At 32.1% G+C, this 18,871-nt stretch overlaps 1 protein-coding gene across 1 annotated transcript in view; it reads right to left on the bottom strand.

The window, feature by feature from the left end:
* The window catches only part of 5-HT1A (5-hydroxytryptamine (serotonin) receptor 1A), a 747,640-nt gene extending 729,716 nt beyond the window's left edge, over nt 1–17,924 (bottom strand). The window contains exon 1 of the mRNA XM_075312823.1: nt 17,727–17,924. The gene's annotated coding sequence lies outside the window, so the exon portion shown is untranslated. The remainder of the gene's footprint in view (nt 1–17,726) is intronic.
* Nucleotides 17,925–18,871: the final 947 nt, after the last annotated feature.

Raw genomic sequence — 18,871 nt, 5'->3', positions numbered from 1 at the left:
ACTTGTATTCTTGTATTTTAAGACATACCGCACCCGATTCGTTACTGAACCGAAATCGCAACAGTTTTATATGATTTTAGAATGAAATCGCCAATTCAGTTAAATCGAATGGAACATGATCCATTTCCAAAAAAATTAACACAATTGAAGTCGGCCTCAAAAATTCTCGCCATTCTTCTGGCTCTCTGAATCCTTGTTTCGTAGTCACACACAAACTGATTGTATTCAAACCTTAAGACCAAGACAGTACACAGACCGCTTCAATAGGCCTTGTCAACGACAAGATGTAGCCTATGGTGATTTTAAGTTAAGAATTTCCAATTTGAAGGATATTATATTTCCTTGTGAAACTTTTTTTCCATTGTACAGGACACACTCACACACCCCCGAAGAACCACACAAAAACCCCCTAGTTAAGAACAAATCTAATGCACATCATTCTAATTGAAGTTGTCTCCGAACATTAAAGAATGCTGATGTTGACACAATTGCAAACCAGATCATTTGGACCATATACGTATAAATATAAAAATAACAAAAACAAAATAATATTATTTATTTTTATGTATCCGCATATTTCGGGCATTACATAAATATATTTTCATATACAATTTTTTTGCTTTGTTTTGCCTAAAGTCAAATAAAGATATAAAGCAAGGCGGGTACATGAATGTACAGAACATACCATAAAGAGGCAGACAGACAGCTATACGGATGGATGGACGGACGGATGGACGGACAATTACTAAACTTTGGTCAATAACTCGACATGTTCCAATGAAAACAAAGTCATAAAGCAAATTTTATAAATAGACATGTGTGGCTGCCTCAAGCGCAAGGTTCTTTCTGACATTGCTCTCGACCCAAATAAAACGCATAGTCGAATGCCATTAAGACTAACACACCCTCAATCAATTTAATAACAGAAACACACACACATACACTCATACACATACATTTGATAAAATAGACCATAATTCATATTATGGTCCATAACTTATGAATGATTTTTGCTATTGAATCTTTCATCTCGGTTTCTTTGATAATACTTTAGTAATTATATGGAAGATTTAATATTTGTTGATGTCTGTTGGTTGAAATAAAATAGAACATAAACAATGTTTTCATCTATAAATACAATTATATGTTAATTTATTGCTAATATTGGTCATGTTTTAATAGAGAGATTAAAGCGCCAAAAAAGAAAAAGCCTAACAGATGTTAATGGGATTGGAATATATTGGTCGATAAATTAGATTTTGAATAACAGGAAGTTGTTTTGAAAATGTTGGCCCTTTACGTACACACAAAAATTTTTTCTGACTCAATCACGAAGTTAATTGATCCAATTAATTTTTTAATTGAAATGTTTTCAATCATGAATACTATAATAATTTTAGTTGGGCATAAAAAATATACTTGATTAAAAAATTAATTGATTTCATTAGAAAATTTTAATTAATTTTTTAATTGATTCAATAGAAAATATAATTGATGACGATGATGAAAAAACTCAAATAAATTTTTATATAAAAACGTAATTATTTTCATTTACTTTCTTAACTGATTTCCGGCCATTTTCATGTAGCTCCGTTAGGCTTTAACTACCAGTTAACAGAAAGAAAAATGGAAATATCTTTAGAAGTTAAGTTTCTAACTGATATATGGAATATATACGCAAGATGACAGATATGTAGATTTCACGGTTTAAAAGTTCGTTAGCTAACGTAGCACTAACAGAGCTTCATGAAAATGGCCGTAAGTCAGTTAAAAAAGTAAATGAAAATAATTACATTTTTAAATAAAAATTTATTTGAGCTATCGACTTGAAACTTGACACAAGTAGTTGTTATTGATGTAGGTCGGATGGTATTGCAAATGGGCCATATCGGTCCACTTTTACGTATAGGTCCTATATAAACGGACCCCCGGATTTGGCTTTCGGAGCCTCCAACAGAAGCATATTTCATCCGATCCGTATGAAATTTGGTACATGGTGTTGGTATATGGTATTTAACAATCATGCAAAAATTGGTCCACATCGGTCCATAATCATATATAGCCCCCATATTAACCGATCCCCAGATTTGCTTTGCGGAGCCTCAAAGAGAAGTAAATTTTATCCGATTCGGCTAGTATATGGTATCCAACAAGCATGCAAAAATTAGCCAATATCGGCCCATAATTATATATAACGCCCATATAAACCGGTTCCAAGATTTGGCTTGCGGATCCCCAAAGAGAAGCAAATTTCATCTGATCCGGCTGAAATTAGGTACATTGTGCTGGTATATGGTCTCTAACAACCATGCAAAAATTGGTTCACATCGGTTCATGAGTATATATAGTCCCCGTATAAAACGATCCCCAGATATGACCTCCGGAGCCTCTAAAAGAAGCAAATTTCATACGATCAGGTTTGGTACGTGGTGTTAGTATATGGTCTCCAAGAATTAAGAAAAAAATTGGTCCACATCGGTCCATAATTACATATAGCCCCCATATAAACCGATCAGATTTAGCTTGCGGAGCCTCTTGGAGGAGCAAAATTCACCCGATCCATTTGAAATTTGGTACGTGGTGTTAGCATATGGTCTCTAACAACCATGCCAGAATTGGTCCACATCGGTCCATAATTACATATAGCCCCCATATAAACCGATCCCCAGATTTGGCTTGCGGAGCCTCAAAGAGAATCAAATGTCATCCTCTCCGGCTGAAATTAGGTACATGGTGTTGGTATATGGTCTCTAACAACCACTGCAAAAATTGGTCCACATCGGTCCATAATTACGTATAGCCCCCATATAAACCGATCCCCAGATTTGACCTCCCGAGCCTCTTGAAGGAGCCAAATTTCATCCGATCCGGCTAAATTTGGTACATTGCTCTACTCTATGGCCGATAACAACCATGCAAAAATTGGTCCGTATCGATCTATAGTTATATATAGCCCCCAGATAAACCGATCGCCAATCACAGAAAAAACACGATTGCCACTCGAGCCAAAAATAATCTACCATAATAATTTATTTGCATGGAAATTTTTGTCAAAATGTTATATTTCTATAGAAAATTTTTTCAAAATATAATTTCTACAGAGAATTTTGTCAAAAATTTATTTCTATAGAAAATGTAGTCAAAATTTTATTTCTATAGACAATTTTGTCAAAATTTTATTTCTGTAGAAAATTTTATTAAAATGTTATTTCTATTGAAAATTTATGAAACGCCTCTTAGTTGGAGAAGAATATTTTACAAAATCTTTCAAAACATCAAGAATTCTTCCAATCTACCAAACAGTTAAAAATCTGCCATTTGTGGTAGACTCGTGTTCACAATTCTATGTTATATAGAAAAACATTGTTTTCTTGCTAATTGCATTTTCCTTCACATCTTTCTCATATCCACTAGGTTTTTTAGTTCTTAACACCTTTTCCTGTAGTACAAACAATGTAGAAGAAATTATACGATTTTATAAATTAAAAAATTTTTTTTTACCTTTCGCCTGGACGGAGAATCGAACCGCGGACCATGCAATTTGTAAGCCAATACACTAACCACTGAGCTATGTACCTGTTATTGTCATCAATAGATAAATATCCATATAAGTTATATTTGTATAGCATAGCTTGCGGCGCCCACGAACCGAATGAACAAAGTTTATTTAACAGAAACAAACATTTAGTTTGGCACCGTGGAGCAGTGGTTGCTACGTCCGACTTGCATGCCAAGGGTCGTGGGTTCGATCCCTGCTTCGACCAAAGTTTTTTTGTTTTTGTTTTTTTTTTTTACATATATTCCAGATATGTTCGGAAGATTCCGAAAAAATGTTCAACATTACATTGTAGTATATTAAATTTTGAACTGTAAAATGTGTCTTATTAAAGACCTAAAGTCAGAAAAGAACAGTGTTTGATATAAACGAAATGGACTGTGTTGTTGTTTCAAAACTAACTTTTTTTATTGAAAAAATAAAAATTTTGTAATAAACGATTTTTTTTTTGTGATAAAAGTTTAAAATTTTCGAAGCAATTCAAAAAACTCTAACAAAAGAAAAACGTTTTCGATACACGTTTTCCAAACGTTTTTCTTTTCTTTGCGTGTGGATGACCGTCTTTAGTAGAAGCTTCTACGCAATCCATGGTGGAGGGTACATAAGATTCGGCCTGGCCGAACTTACGGCCGTATATACTTGTTTTCAACTGACTTAGTCTTCCGAGTTTGATTAAAGAGTTAATTGTATCTATTAATTTTTTAATTGGAAAAATAAATCAATTCACCAATTCAGTGAAATCGAAATCATGTTCTACATGTTATTAAAATTTTCATACGAACTAATTGGACATGAAGATTAAGGCATTGGTATTATGAAATTATTGAAAAGAAAATGCCAGATACCAACCTACACAAGCCTGACTGGACACATGTATCATCGTCATAATCATGTCGGGGGAGATTTCTCTTATATGCTAACTTCTTCCAAAGACACAACTTTAAAAGCACTTCCAGAAGATGCGTTCTCAATGATGTTCTTTATTTTAACTACCCAGGAAGTTATTTTAATTCAATTTTTTATAACTTAGTTTTTTCATACTTTTAATGGGTAATTTTAATTTTTTTTTTCAAGTATGTTAAAAACAGAGTATATAACTATTGACTGATATGGACCTAGTTAGGCATGGTTGCTAACGGCCATATAATAGTACAATATACCAAATTTCAACTGACTCGAATGAAATTTGCTCCTCCAAGTGGCTCCAAAACCAAATCACGGGATCGGTTTATATGGGGGCCATATATGATTATGGACTGATATGGACCACTTTTGGCATGGTTGTTAAATAACATATACTACCATCACGTACCAAATTTCAACCAGATCGGATGAATTTTGCTTCTCCAAAAGGCACCGGAGGTCAAATCTGAGGATCGGTTGATATAGGGGCTATATATAACTATGGACTGATATGAATCAATTCCTGCATGGTTGTTGGATACCATATACTAACATCACGTACCAAATGTCAACCGAATCGGATGAATTTTGCTCTCCCAAAGGGCTCCGGATGTCAAATCTGGGGATCGGTTTATATGGGGCCTATATCTATAATTATTGACCGATTTCGACCAATTTTTGCATGGGTGTTTGAAGCCATATTTCAACTGAATCAGATGAACTTTGCTCTTCCAAGAGACTCCGGAGCTCAAATCTGGTGATCGGTTTATATGGGGACTATATATAATTATGGACCGATGTGGACCAATTTTTGCATGGTCATTAGAGACCATATGCTAACACCATGTACCAAATTTCAGCCGGATAGGATGCAATTTGCTTCTCTTAGAGGCTCCGCAAGCCAAATCTGGGGATTTTATTTGACATTTCTCTATTTCAGACTTACTCAATTTGAACTCAATTTGATGGAGAGATACACAATCCAACAACATGTTAAAGTTATCCAGACTTATTATGAGGATGGGCGTTGAAATCAAAATGCATATCGTGCACCTTCATCTTCAGTGATGAGGCACATTTTCACTTCAGTGGATTCGTCAATAAACAGAATTGCCGCATTTGGGCGAATGAGAATCCAAGAGTGATTGTCGAAAAACCAATGCACCCACAAATAGTGACTGTTTCGTGCGATCTATGGGCTGGCGGCATCATCGGGCCGTATTTTTTCCAAAATGAGCCGGACAGGCAGTTACTGTGAATGGTGTTCGCTATCGTGAGATGATAACGAACTTTTTATGGCCCGAATTGGAAGATATGGATGTGGACGATATGTGGTTTCAGCAGGACGGTGCCAATTGCCACACAGCTAACGAAACAATGGCTCTGTTGCGCAACAAATTCAATGGCCGTGTTATCTCACGTAATGGCGATGTCAATTGGCCGCCAAGATCATGTGATTTGACACCGTTGGACTTTTTTCTTTGGGGTTATTTGAAAGAAAAGGTGTACGTCGATAAGCCAGCAACAATTCAAGAGCTAAAGGATGAGATAATTGGGCACCTTAACGGCATAGAACATCCATTATGCCTGAGCGTTATCGACAATTTGGACCATCGGATGAAGGTGTGCCACCGAGGTCGCGGCGCCCATTTGGCCGATATTTTGTTCCATACATAATTGAGTAATAGCAATATATCATAATAAAATAAAATTACAATAATTTCCTTAATAGTTTGTGTTTTATTCAAAATCAACATCGGCCCTTGAAATTTTAACCAGCCTTTACTTTTGTTGGGGATTTTGCATTTTGGTTCAAAATAAATGCAGATTAATATCGGAAAAATAGCCTACACAAAAAAATTTTTGTTCTGATTCAATCACGAAATTAATTGATCCAATTAATTTTTTATTGAAATCTCTTCAATCACAGAAATGATAATATCAATTAAATAAATTAATTGAAGGTCAATTAAAAAACTAATTGATACTATTAATTTTTGTGATTGATTTTTGTTTCAATGAAAAAAAATCGCGGAATCAACTAAATTTTTAATTGAATATATTTTAAAATTCAATTAAAATTTTAATTGGAAAACTTTTCGTAAAATTTTTTTCTGTATAAAAGCAGTATTCAAACCCTCGACAGACACATAAACGATTGCAGGACTCAGTACGCTACAATGGTTACCAAATCCTCCAGACTTCAATCAGTTGAAATTTTACACCGGGTGTCAGTAAAAACTACCAAAGTGTCGATAATTTCAAGCGGGCCAAGATACCGCAGAGCCACTTTCGTGCATCGTTTGCTGGATTTGTCGGCCATAATACATGCCAAATGTAGCCAATTCATACAAATCTAAACTGTTTCTAAAAGTTGACGTTATTTCCGATAGTTTTGTGTTTTTGAACAATGTATGTCAAATTCGTTATCATATGTGATTTAACATAAAACTATTTCGAAAATCTTGTAATTGTTTTTGTATTTTTTTTTTTTTTTGTAATAATTATTTTTGTTTTTTTTTTCAATTGTCTGATAATACTCATTATTAATTCGTATCATAATTATATATATCATTTTCATGTTTTAACATTTTGTATATGTATGTAGGTATGAAAATGAATTACCATCATTAAAAGTGGCATGGAAATAAAAATGTCATGGGAAATGATTGATGTCACATTAATGTTTGAACAGTAATAATTGATGTTCTCCGTAAATGTACATATGCTAATCGAATAAAATTGTAATTTGTACATATGTTATTGTTAATCCAATTAGATCTTCTTTGACAATATGTAGTAATATAAAAAAACAGACCATCTTTTTTTATGTAGAAGAACTTATGTTGGCAAATGATTGCCTATGTTAAAAAATTTTATCATTGGTATCAAAAGTAAAGTAAGCTCTTTCATGGTTCGACACCACTTGATATACGCTATTATCAGTGACAGATGAACAAAATTTTGACCAGCATGAAAATATATCTATTAAAATTATTTGTCATCTACTTCACCGTGTAAAGTATATCTGACTTCAAAATTTCTCTTTTTTTAAGATGGGGGGTATATTAACTTTGTCATTCCGTTTGTAACACATCGAAATATTGCTCTAAGACCCCATAAAATATATATATTCGGTCGTGGTGAAATTCTGAGTCGATCTGAGCATGTCCGTCCGTCCGTCTGTTGAAATCACGCTAACTTCCGAACGAAACAAGCTATCGACTTGAAACTTGGCACAAGTAGTTGTTATTGATGTAGGTCGGATGGTATTGCAAATGGGCCATATCGGTCCACTTTTACGTACAGCCCCCATATAAACGGACCCCCAAATTTGGCTTGCGATTGCTCTAAGAGAAGCAAATTTCATCCAATCCGGCTGAAATTTGGTACATAATGTTAGTATATGGTCGGGAGCCGCCGTGGTGCAATGGTTACATGCCCGCCTTGCATACACAAGGTCGTGGGTTCGATTCCTGCTATGACCGAACACCAACCTCAGTAATGGATTATCCAACCTCAGTAATGCTGGTGACATTTCTGAGGGTTTCAAAGCTTCTCCAAGTGGTTTCACTGGAATGTGGAACGCCGTTCGGACTCGGCTATAAAAAGGAGGTCCCATGTCATTGAGTTTAACATGGAATCGGGCAGCACTCAGTGATAAGAGAGAAGTTCACCACTGTGGTATCACAATGGACTGCATAGTCTAAGTGGGCCTGATACATCGGGCTGCCACATAACCTAACCTAACCTAGTATATGGTCTCTAACAACCGTGCAAAAATTGGTCCATATCGGCCCACTTTTACGTATAGCCCCCATATAAACGGACCCTCAAATTTGGCTTTCGATTGCTCTAAGAGATGCAAATTTCATCCGATCCGGCTGAAATTTGGTACATGATGTTAGTATATGGTCTCTAACAACCATGCAAAAATTGGTCCATATCGGTCCATAATTACATATAGCCCCCATACAAACCGATCTCCCGATTTGGCTTGCGGAACCTCTAAGAGAAGCAAATTTCATCCGACCCGGCTGAAATTTGGTACATGGTATTAGTAAGTTGTCTCTAACAACCATGCAAAAATTGGTCCACATTGGTCCATAATTATATGTAGCCTCCATATAAACCGATCTCCCGATTTGGCTTGCGGAACCTCTAAGAGAAGCAAATTTCATCCGATCCGGCTGAAATTTGATACATGGTATACGTATATGGTCTCCAACAACCATGCAGAAATTGGTCCATATCGCTCCATAATTATATATAGTCCCCATATAAAGCGATCCCCAGATTTGACCTCCGGAGCCGCTTACAGGAACAAAATTCATCCGATCCAGTTGAAATTTGGTACGTGGTATTAATATGTGCAAGAATTGGTCCATATCGGTCCATAATTATATATAGCCCCCTTGTAACCCGGTACCCAGATTTGTCCTCCGGAGCCTTTTGGGGGAGCAAAATTCATTCGATCCGGTTGAAATTCGAAGCGTGGTGTTAGTATATGGCCTATAACAACCATGCCAAAATTGGTCCATATCGGTCTATAGTTTTATACAGCCGATCCCCAATCATACAAAAATTGGTCCATATCGGTGCATAATCATGGTTGCCACTCGAGCCAAAAATAATCTACCAAAATTTTATTACTGTAGAAAATTTTGTCAAATTTTTATGTCTATAGAAAATTTGGTCAAAATTTTTGTTCTATAGAAAATTTGGTCAACATTTTATTTCTATAGAAAAATTTTGTCAACACTTTTGTTCTATAGAAAATTTTGTCAAAAGTTTATTTGTATTGAAAATTTTGTCAAAATTTTATTTCTATAAAAAAATTTTTGTCAAAATTTTATTGATATAGAAAATTTTGTCAAAGTTTTATTTCTGTAGAGAATGTTGTCAAAATTTTGTTTTGTCAAAATTTTATTTCTATAGAAACTTTTGTCAAAATTTTATTTCTGTAAAAAAATGTTGTCAAACTTAATTATATACGTATTTAATCGGCCTTTTTATACCCTCCATCATAGGATGGGGGTATATTAACTTTGTCATTCCGTTTGTAACACATCGAAATATTGCTCTCAGACCACATAAAGTATATATATTCTGGGTCGTGGTGAAATTCTGAGTCGAACTAAGCATGTCCGTCCGTCCGTCTATTTAAATCACGCTAACTTCCAAACGAAACAAGCTATCGACTTGAAACTTGGCACAAGTAGTTGTTATCGATGTAGGTCGGATGATATTGAAAATGGGACATATCGGTCCACTTTTACGTATAGCCTTCATATAAAGGGACCCTCAGATTTGGCTTGTGGAGCCTCTACCAGAAGCATATTTCATCCGATCCGGCTGCAATTTTGTATATGGTGTTGGTATATGGTCTCTCACAACCATGCAGAAATTGGCCCATATCGCTCCATAATTATATATAGCCCCCATATAAAACGTTCTCCAGATTTGACCTCCGGAGCCTCTTGGTGGAACAAAATTCATCCGATTCGGTTCAAATTAGGAACGTGGTGTTAGTATATGGTCGCTAACAACCATACCAAAATTGGTCCAATCACACAAAAATTGGTCCATATCGCTTATTGTTGCCACTAGAGCCAAAAATAATCTACCAAAATTTTATTTATATAAAAAATTTTGTCAAAATTTTATTTCTATAGAAAATTTTGTCAAAATTTTATTTCTATAGAAAATTTTGTTAAAATTTTATTCGGTTCATAATAAAATTTTCATCATTGTCAAAATTTTATTTCTATAGAAAATTTTGTCAAAACTTTATTTCTATAGAAAATTTTGTTCAAATTTTATTCGGTTCATAATCATGATTGCCACTCGAGCCAAAAATAATCTACCAAGATTTTATTTCTATAGAATATTTTGTCAAAAGTTTATTTCTATAGAAAATTTTGTTAAAATTTTATTTCTGTAGAAATTTTTGTCAAAATTTTCTTTCTATAGAAAATTTTGTCAAAATTTTTATTTCTATAGAAAATTTTGTGAAAATTTTATTTCTATAGAAAATTTCGTTAGGAGGTTTTAAGATACCTTGCCATCGGCAAGCGTTACCGCAACTTAAGTAATTCGATTGTGGATGGCAGAAGTTTCTACGCAATCCATGATGGAGGGTACATAAGCTTCGGCCTGGCCGAACTTACGGCCGTATATACTTGTTTAGTTTAATATTTACCACGTATGGAGTACTTTGCAATTTAGAAGACGGTGTTAGGAAGTTTTAAGATACCTTGCCATCGGCAAGTGTTACCGCAACCCAAGTAATTCGATTGTGGATGACAGTCTTCAGTAGAAGTTTCTACGCAATCCATGGTGGAGGGTACATAAGCTTCGGCCTGGTCGAACTTCCGGCCGTATATACTTGTTTTAATTGGCTTAGTTGGCTGAAACTATAATTTCTGTTATTCAACAAAATTTCAATAAAAAATTAATTAGATGAATTAAGCATAGGTATAGTGGCAGTCCGATGTATCAGGCTAACTTAAACTATTCAGGTCCATTGTAATACCACAATGACAAGGGACCTTCTTTTTATAGCCGAATCCAAACGTCGTTCCACATTGCGGTGAAACCATTCAGATAAGCTTTGAAGCACTCAGAAATGTCACCAGTATCACTGAGAAGTGATAATCCACCGCTAAAAATTTTGTTAGTGTTCACTCGAAGGAGGAATTGAACTGAGGAACTTCTGTGTGTGCAAGGCGGGCATGCTAACCATTGCACCATTTAAAATTTAATTAACCTCTGTCGGATTGTAGTGTTGGCCAACATAATTAATCGACATTTAAAGAAAAAAATTGAAATTTCAAAAATTGATCTGAAAGATAAACGTGATCTCGAGCTTTTTATACAGATAATTGGTTACAATATCAAAATTCGTAATGTTCAAATACGAGATTTCCATAGTCCCAAAATACGTATTTTTCAGACATTTAAAAAGTCGTATATATTCTACTATTCCCAAATTGGAGAAGTTGACTTTAGCAATTCGAACAAGTCGAACGTCGAACGATTTAAAAACAATTGATATGAGCTCTAAAATCAATTAATCTATTGTGATTGTTTTTTTTTATTTTAATCATAAATACTTTGGCCTGTTTTTTCACCTTTTTATCATAATGAATTTCTACAACGAAACTATTTTCTTTTTTATATATTTTTAAATTAACATGTTACAACTTCTATAGGAATTTACGCCTTAATTTTAGTTTCTATAATATGCACATTCAAACTAACCCCTCTCAAGAAGGACAATTACCGTTCAGTCATCTGGCTATAATTCAATTAAATATCAAACAATTGTTCTTTAATACAAAAAACGCTTGAAAACATTGTTTAAATTCTCTTTAAAGTATGGGGTCACAAACCCAAAGAAAGAAGGAAAAAACCGGAGCATTCACAAAAGAAAAAATTAACATATTTATGGTTAACTTTTGTCTATCCACTCCATATATATCCTGAGGGAGTTTTGGGGAAAGAAAAAATTTCTATATTTGTTGGGTCTCAAAAATGAAGCTACAGGATAACATGTGTTTATTCTTAAAGTTGTTGTTGCTGTGGTTGTTGCTGTTGTTGTTAACATAACAAAACCACACCAAAAATTCTCTTATAATTCCCGTTAATGGTCTCAGATTTTAAAAATCATGCTGTCATTGTCACAGTAGCTAACAATGTGCTGCGCTGCCACAATGATCCTTTTGACTCAAACTTAAATTCAGATGATTTCATTTCTTGAAAAGGGACCCTGGCATTCAAAAAGGATTTAATGTGATTTAATGGAAGCACCACCGTAAAATCACAAAACTATAAATACTAGCTAGAATCACAAGAACACACACAAGGCACAAACATACAAAAAAATCGAAAAATTCAGCTTGAATACGACCAAAATTTTTCCTAGTGAAAAGCAAATCTTTATCCCTCCCTCCCATCTGCTTCTTATGGTCGTTGTCATCATATTTGTGCACCACCAACTAAGCTTGGTGAAGAGACAAATGCTCTAAATTAAAGATGATATTAGATTCCTTTTATAAAACGTATACCGATTGTCCATACAAACAGCATCATCCGTAGTAGCAATAAAAGCGAAAAACTCTACCAAACATACACACACAGTGGGATAGTGTGTGTTTGTGTGCGTTTATAATAGAAAAATAAACTCATAAAGTTATATCCAGGACAACCGAAAAGGACATTGTGAATTCGTAATAACAAGAACGGTGATATCAACAAGAATGCGGAAGACAATTCTGTCAGGAATACTAAGACCATAGTTCAGCACCCAGAAGCGTACGTTGAACATGGATCAGTTGGCAGTGTAATGCATAAAATTATGTTAGATTTTAAGCTGACTCAGTGCTTCTTTGGAATGTTAGTTTACGAGGGAAAAAAAGAAATATATTATTGTTGTACCATACACTGAAAAAATTATTGACGTAAGCCCAAAGATTTCATGCCACATATGCGTAGCAAAGAAGGCGTTTTTCTTTGATACAAAGATATTTTATTTTACCAAAAGACGATCAATCAATGAAATTCATTAATTGTATGTTGTACTTAGATTTAAGTGATACGAACTAAAGAAGATTGTCTTAACATGAAAGAAAACTCTTTTGAAGTGAAATCACCTTGGCTCTAATAGATATATTAGGTTAGGTATAGTGACAGCCCGATGCTTCAGGTTTATTTATTTATGTCATCCTAACACAAAAAAGAACTAAATCTTATATAAACTTGTGCTAGGTTATATTGATAAAAAATTGTAATAGGCAGTTGTGCCACCACAAGTGGTGAACTTCTCTCTTATCAATGAGTTCTGCCCGATTCAATGTTAAGCTCGCTGACAAAGGACCTCCTTTTAATAGCCGAATCCAAATGGCGTTTCACATATGTGAAGTATTGTAGTGAAACCTGTTTAGAGAAGTTTGATACACTCAGAAATCTCATCAGTTTTACTGAGACGAAATAAACCACCGTCGAAAAACTTTTTTTCATTTTCGGTCAAACTTGGGATTGAACTCACGAACCTTTGTATGCACACCGGGCATGTTAACCATTCTACCACAATGCGTCCCTCCAATACACTCTAAGGAGACTGTTTACTTCAGACATGGGATAATTTGTACTTGAAATTAAGTTGGATTATTTACTCCATTAAATTAAAAGTTTCGGCTAACAAGTTTATAAAGTAATTTGAAACTATTTCTTTAGACGGTTGGCACAGTTGGTAGAATTCTACCAAAAATTACAGATATTTTTACTGTATGTTATGGTAGATTGGTACATTGGTAGATTGGTATTTTGCAAAATATTCCACCCTAACGTAAATTTTCTATAGAAATAAAATTTTGACAAACTTTTCTATAAAAATTAAATTTTGACAAAATTCTCTACAGAAATAAAATTTTGAATATATTTTCCGTTGAAATAAAATTTTGACAAAATGTTCTATTGAAATAAAATTTTGACAAAATTTTCTATAGAAATAACATTTTGATAACAATTTTTTATAAAAATAAACTTTTAACAATTTTTTTTTATAGAAATACAATTTTGATAATATTTTCTATAGAAATAAAACGTTGACAAAATTTTCCATAGAAAACAAATTTTGGCAAAATTTTCTATAGAAATAAAATTTTGACAAAATTTTCTGTAGAAATAAAATTTTGACAAAATTTTCTATAGAAATAAAATTTTGACAACATTTTTTATAGAAATAAAATTTTGACAAAATTATCTATCGAAATAAAATTTTGACTAAAGTTCCTATACAAATAAAATTTTGACATAATTTTCCATAGAAATAAAATGTTAACAATTTTTTTTTATAAAAATAAAATTTCTATAAAATTTTCTACAGAAATAAAATTTTGACAAATTTTCTATGGAAATAAAATTTTGACAAATTTGTTTATAGAAATAAAATTTTGACAAAATTTTCTGTAGAAATAAAATTTTGACAAATTTGTTTATAGAAATAAAATTTTGACAAAATTTTCTATAGAAATAAAATTTTGACAAAATTTTCTATAGAAATAAAATTTTGACAAAAGTTTCTATAAAAATAAAATTTTAACATTTTATAGAAATAAAATTTTCTATCGAAATAAAACGTTGACAAAATTTTCCATAGAAAACAAATTTTGACAAAATTTTCTATAGAAATAAAATTTTGACAAAATTTTCTATAGAAATAAAATTTTGACCAAATTTTCTATAAAAATAAAATTTTGACAAAATTATCTATTGAAATAAAATTTTGACCAAATATTCTATTGAAATAAAATTTTGACAAAATTTTCTATAGAAATAAAATTTTAACAATTTTTGTTTATAGAAATAAAATTTTGACAAAATTTTCTATAGAAAAAAAATTTTGATAAAATTTTCTATAGAAATAAAGTTTTAAAAAAAAATTTATAGAAATAAAATTTCTACAAAAAATTTTTATAGAAATAAAATTTTTACAAAATTTTTTCATAGAAATAAAATTTTGAAAATAATGTTTTTAGAAATAAAATTTTGACAAAATTTTCTATAGAAATAAAAATTTGACAAAATTTTCTATAGAAAAAAAATGTTGACAAAATTTTCTATAGAAATAAAAATTTGGCTAAATTTTCTATAGAAATAAAATTTTGACAATTTTTTTTTATAGAAATAAAATTTCGATATAATGTTCTATAGAAATAAAAGTTTGACAAAATTTTCTATAAAAATAAAATTTTGACAAAATTTTCTATAAAAATAAAATTTTGACAAAATTTGCTATAGAAAACAAATGTTGACAAAATATTCTATAGAAACAAAATTTTGACAAATTTGTTTATAGAAATAAAATTTTGACAACATTTTCTATAGAAATAAAATTTTAACAAATTTTTTTATAGAAATAAAATTTTGACAAATTCTTCTATAGAAAAAAAATGACACAATTTTCTATAGAAAAAAAATTGACAAAATTTGCTACAGAAATAAAATTTTTTTGACAAAATTTGCTACAGAAATAAAATTTTTTTACAAAATTTTCTTTGGAAATAAAATTTTGCGAAATAAGATTATTTTGTTTGGTAATTTTTGTGTAAAATTTTCTAAAAATTTTGGTAGATTATTTTTGTCTCAAGTGGCAACCGTGTTTCTTTATGAAAAATAAAACTGAAACATACGAATAAATTAAGATTTTCCTTGTTTCAAGTACGCAAATCCTTAGATTTAAACAATACAACCCTAAATGGATATCTTAAAACTCTTTTAAACTGAGGTCGCTTTGAATTTAATAGATAACCAACAAGTCTTAGATATCATAAAAATTGTCCTTAAATGCGACGATTTTTTTTTATGAAGATAAAAAGCAAAAAAATAGGAGACTTCTTTCAAGACTTTATTTTAAATATAATTTTTAACTGAAGCATGAATCTATTTGTACTTAAAGTCGAGTTTGAACGTACAATTTGAAGTTTCTGCAAAAAAGTTTCCAAGGAACTTTTTACAAAATTGTATTTATACACTGAAAGCAAAGGCTAGTTTTTACGTATTTTTAGTGCAAACAATTATTTGTTTGTAGTTAAAATTTATTTTTTTTTTTTTTTTTTTAATTTTCCACAGCCCAATGAAATTTTCTTCGTTTTAATTATGTCTCAAATATTTTATGAGCTTAACGTGGGTATAAAGTTCAATGACCGTACACATTAGTTCGATATGAAATAAAGCAGGATAAAGTTTTCGTAAGATTCCCAAAAATTGTAATAAACTTCTCTATGATTAAAACTGTCATTATTTGGCTCCAATGATTTTCTTCTTTACTTATAGTTCATTTCTTCTTCTTCTATGCGAGGATGTAATTTCTTAATTTACAGTTAAAAAGTTCACCAGGACATTGAATGATCCTGGTTTTACCAACGATTTGTAGATATCTAAAAATGTGAAGTAAAATTTTCGTACAAGGTAGTTCATTCTTCCTATAAAACAGATTCATTTTTTCTGTGTAGAAACAAATATAATTTTTTTGCGTGTAGAGTTTGCATAGAATTCTGTTTAATCTAAGTAAATCGGATTTATTAAGGGACATTTTCACATATTCGCTTTTAATAATTAGGGAAATTAAGTTTTTTCAGTTAATTGTCTTAGTTACTACAATTTATTATTATTATTTTTTTTTTTTCACTTAAAAAAAAAATACTTTCAGCAATTTTATAATTTGAATTAAAATACTTATGATCAAATTAGTTTTGATTAGCAAATGGATTCCAGTTCCATTAAACATAACATCACAATAGTTCTCTTTAAACTCCTCGTATTAAAAAAAAAACAACTTCAGTCAATGTTAGAGATCCAAAAGAATTTCTCTTAATTGCTTTAAGTAGCAACATCTGGTTAATATCTTTAGATTTCCCCCTCACTTAACTAATTGTAGAAGGGATTTTCATCTAAAAAATAAACCCCCTCCACCCACCTTTCGCTCTAATTTAATTTAGGGAGAAAGGAATAGCTTTGGTAAACTATTCTCTTCTCCCACAACTAAACATATAAAAAGACAAGGGCTACCCCGACCATTACAAGAGCAATAGCAACAACAACTAAAGCACGAGTTAAGAACACATAATGGGCGAATATCAACATCATCATCGGCCTCATCTCTAACACCATCAAAGCAACAACAATCATTCACAATTCACTCATTCTTGGTTCACACTCAACAAACCCATGCTCTGGCTTTTTTATAGACACACACACATACATTAACTTACATATATTTTGTATTGAGTTGATGAATTGAAGGGGGGAGCGAGTGGGGCTTATCTATTCATACAAATTGCAAAAAAAAGCCAAGAGGGCAGCAAGCAACTTTGAAGATTATAATCAAAGTTTGAATTCAAAGAAATTCCACATCAAAAATTTTTCTACTACCCAGCTTCTTTATTAGGGGATAGCTGTATTAACAAAAAGAAAGACGGACACATGTCACACAAGCAAAACGAGCCCGGCACCCAATCTTTTACCAGGTTGTATTCTTCCTTTTTCATTCATTGTTGGCCAAACTAATGTAGGAACTTTTTCTAACAATGTGTGTGGATGGTGAGGACTTACAGCAGAACAAAAATTTAAAGCAACAATTGAATGTGAATAATGTTGATGATGAACATTTTACATTTTTTGGGGGGGGTAATAAGGTTATTTGGTTTGTTTGTATATTTCACTTTTGCTAAACTCTCACTTTGAAATTTAATAAGAAATTCACCTTATTTTTGTGGTTGGTTATTAAGGATTCTGTAATGATGGTTTAGAGGTATAAGGAAATCTTTAGATTTTAAAACATTTCACACACACTTTAGCACTTGATAATTTTTTTTAATACTTTTCACATATTATATATTTTTTTTTAAATTTTATTTTTATCAAGTAATGTGTAACACTTGAAAAATTATAATTTTTATAATTTTCTTTTTGACAAATTTTTATTTTTTTTTTCACATTTTATTTTTCACTTCGCCTTTAAATCCTTTGCGTTTTATTTTCGAGGGAATCAAGTTTCACGCGACCAACGCGTATACCGGAGTACTTGGGAAAATTCACGTCTAAATACGCGTAGTCCATTCGGCATACTGATGATAAACTCCGAATGTTTATCGGCATTAAGTGAAATGCTGCTAACTGAACTCCTTGTCAGCTAAGCATTAGCAGCCGCAGCAGCATCGGCAGAGGCAGCAGCAACAACACACACCACACACACAGTGGCTTTACATCAGAACTGTGATTCTTGGTATTCCCTTTTGTTACGGTTATTTCTTTGTTACACTCTTTTTGGGATTGTATTCGTTAAATTTCGTCTCCTCCCGAGAGGGGCAGAGAGAGCGTAGCAAGGAACGAAGAATGAACGAAGGCTTTATAAGCTGTGTTTTTATCTCAAGAATTCACAGTTTTTTGTATGATATTCGAAATAAAAGAACAAAACTCCAATTACAATATAAAAGAGAGTATAGATATTTATGTTAAGCAAGAGATGAAGTGATTTAAGAACAAGGACCCTAAAATATTTTGCTTTATTTTTGTATTAGAAAAAGCAATAGTGGTAAAACAAGTAAAAGGCCTTCGTCATTGTCGTCATCATTGTCATGGTTAGATACCAGCTTCCTGAAAATAAAGAGTACTCCCTCTCTCTCTCTCTCTCTCTCTACCACTCACAATGTATTACCTTGTAACAAACTATACACAAAGTAAAGCATAGTGACTCTCTTGGGCCTAACACACAACACACCAAATATTGTTTATGTTGTATATGGCTGGCATTCGTTAAAAGTTTTGATGAAAAACAATTTCGAATATCTTAAAAAAGCTTTTTGAATTAACTTTTTCTCTCTTAAATTTGAATGCAAGAGAAAATCT

This window comes from Haematobia irritans, chromosome 5, assembly GCF_050003625.1.
Source record: "Haematobia irritans isolate KBUSLIRL chromosome 5, ASM5000362v1, whole genome shotgun sequence".
In the NCBI taxonomy this organism is placed as follows: Eukaryota; Metazoa; Arthropoda; class Insecta; order Diptera; family Muscidae; genus Haematobia; species Haematobia irritans.
Note: the sequence above shows the minus strand (reverse complement) of the source record. Positions and strands in the feature narration are given on the sequence as shown.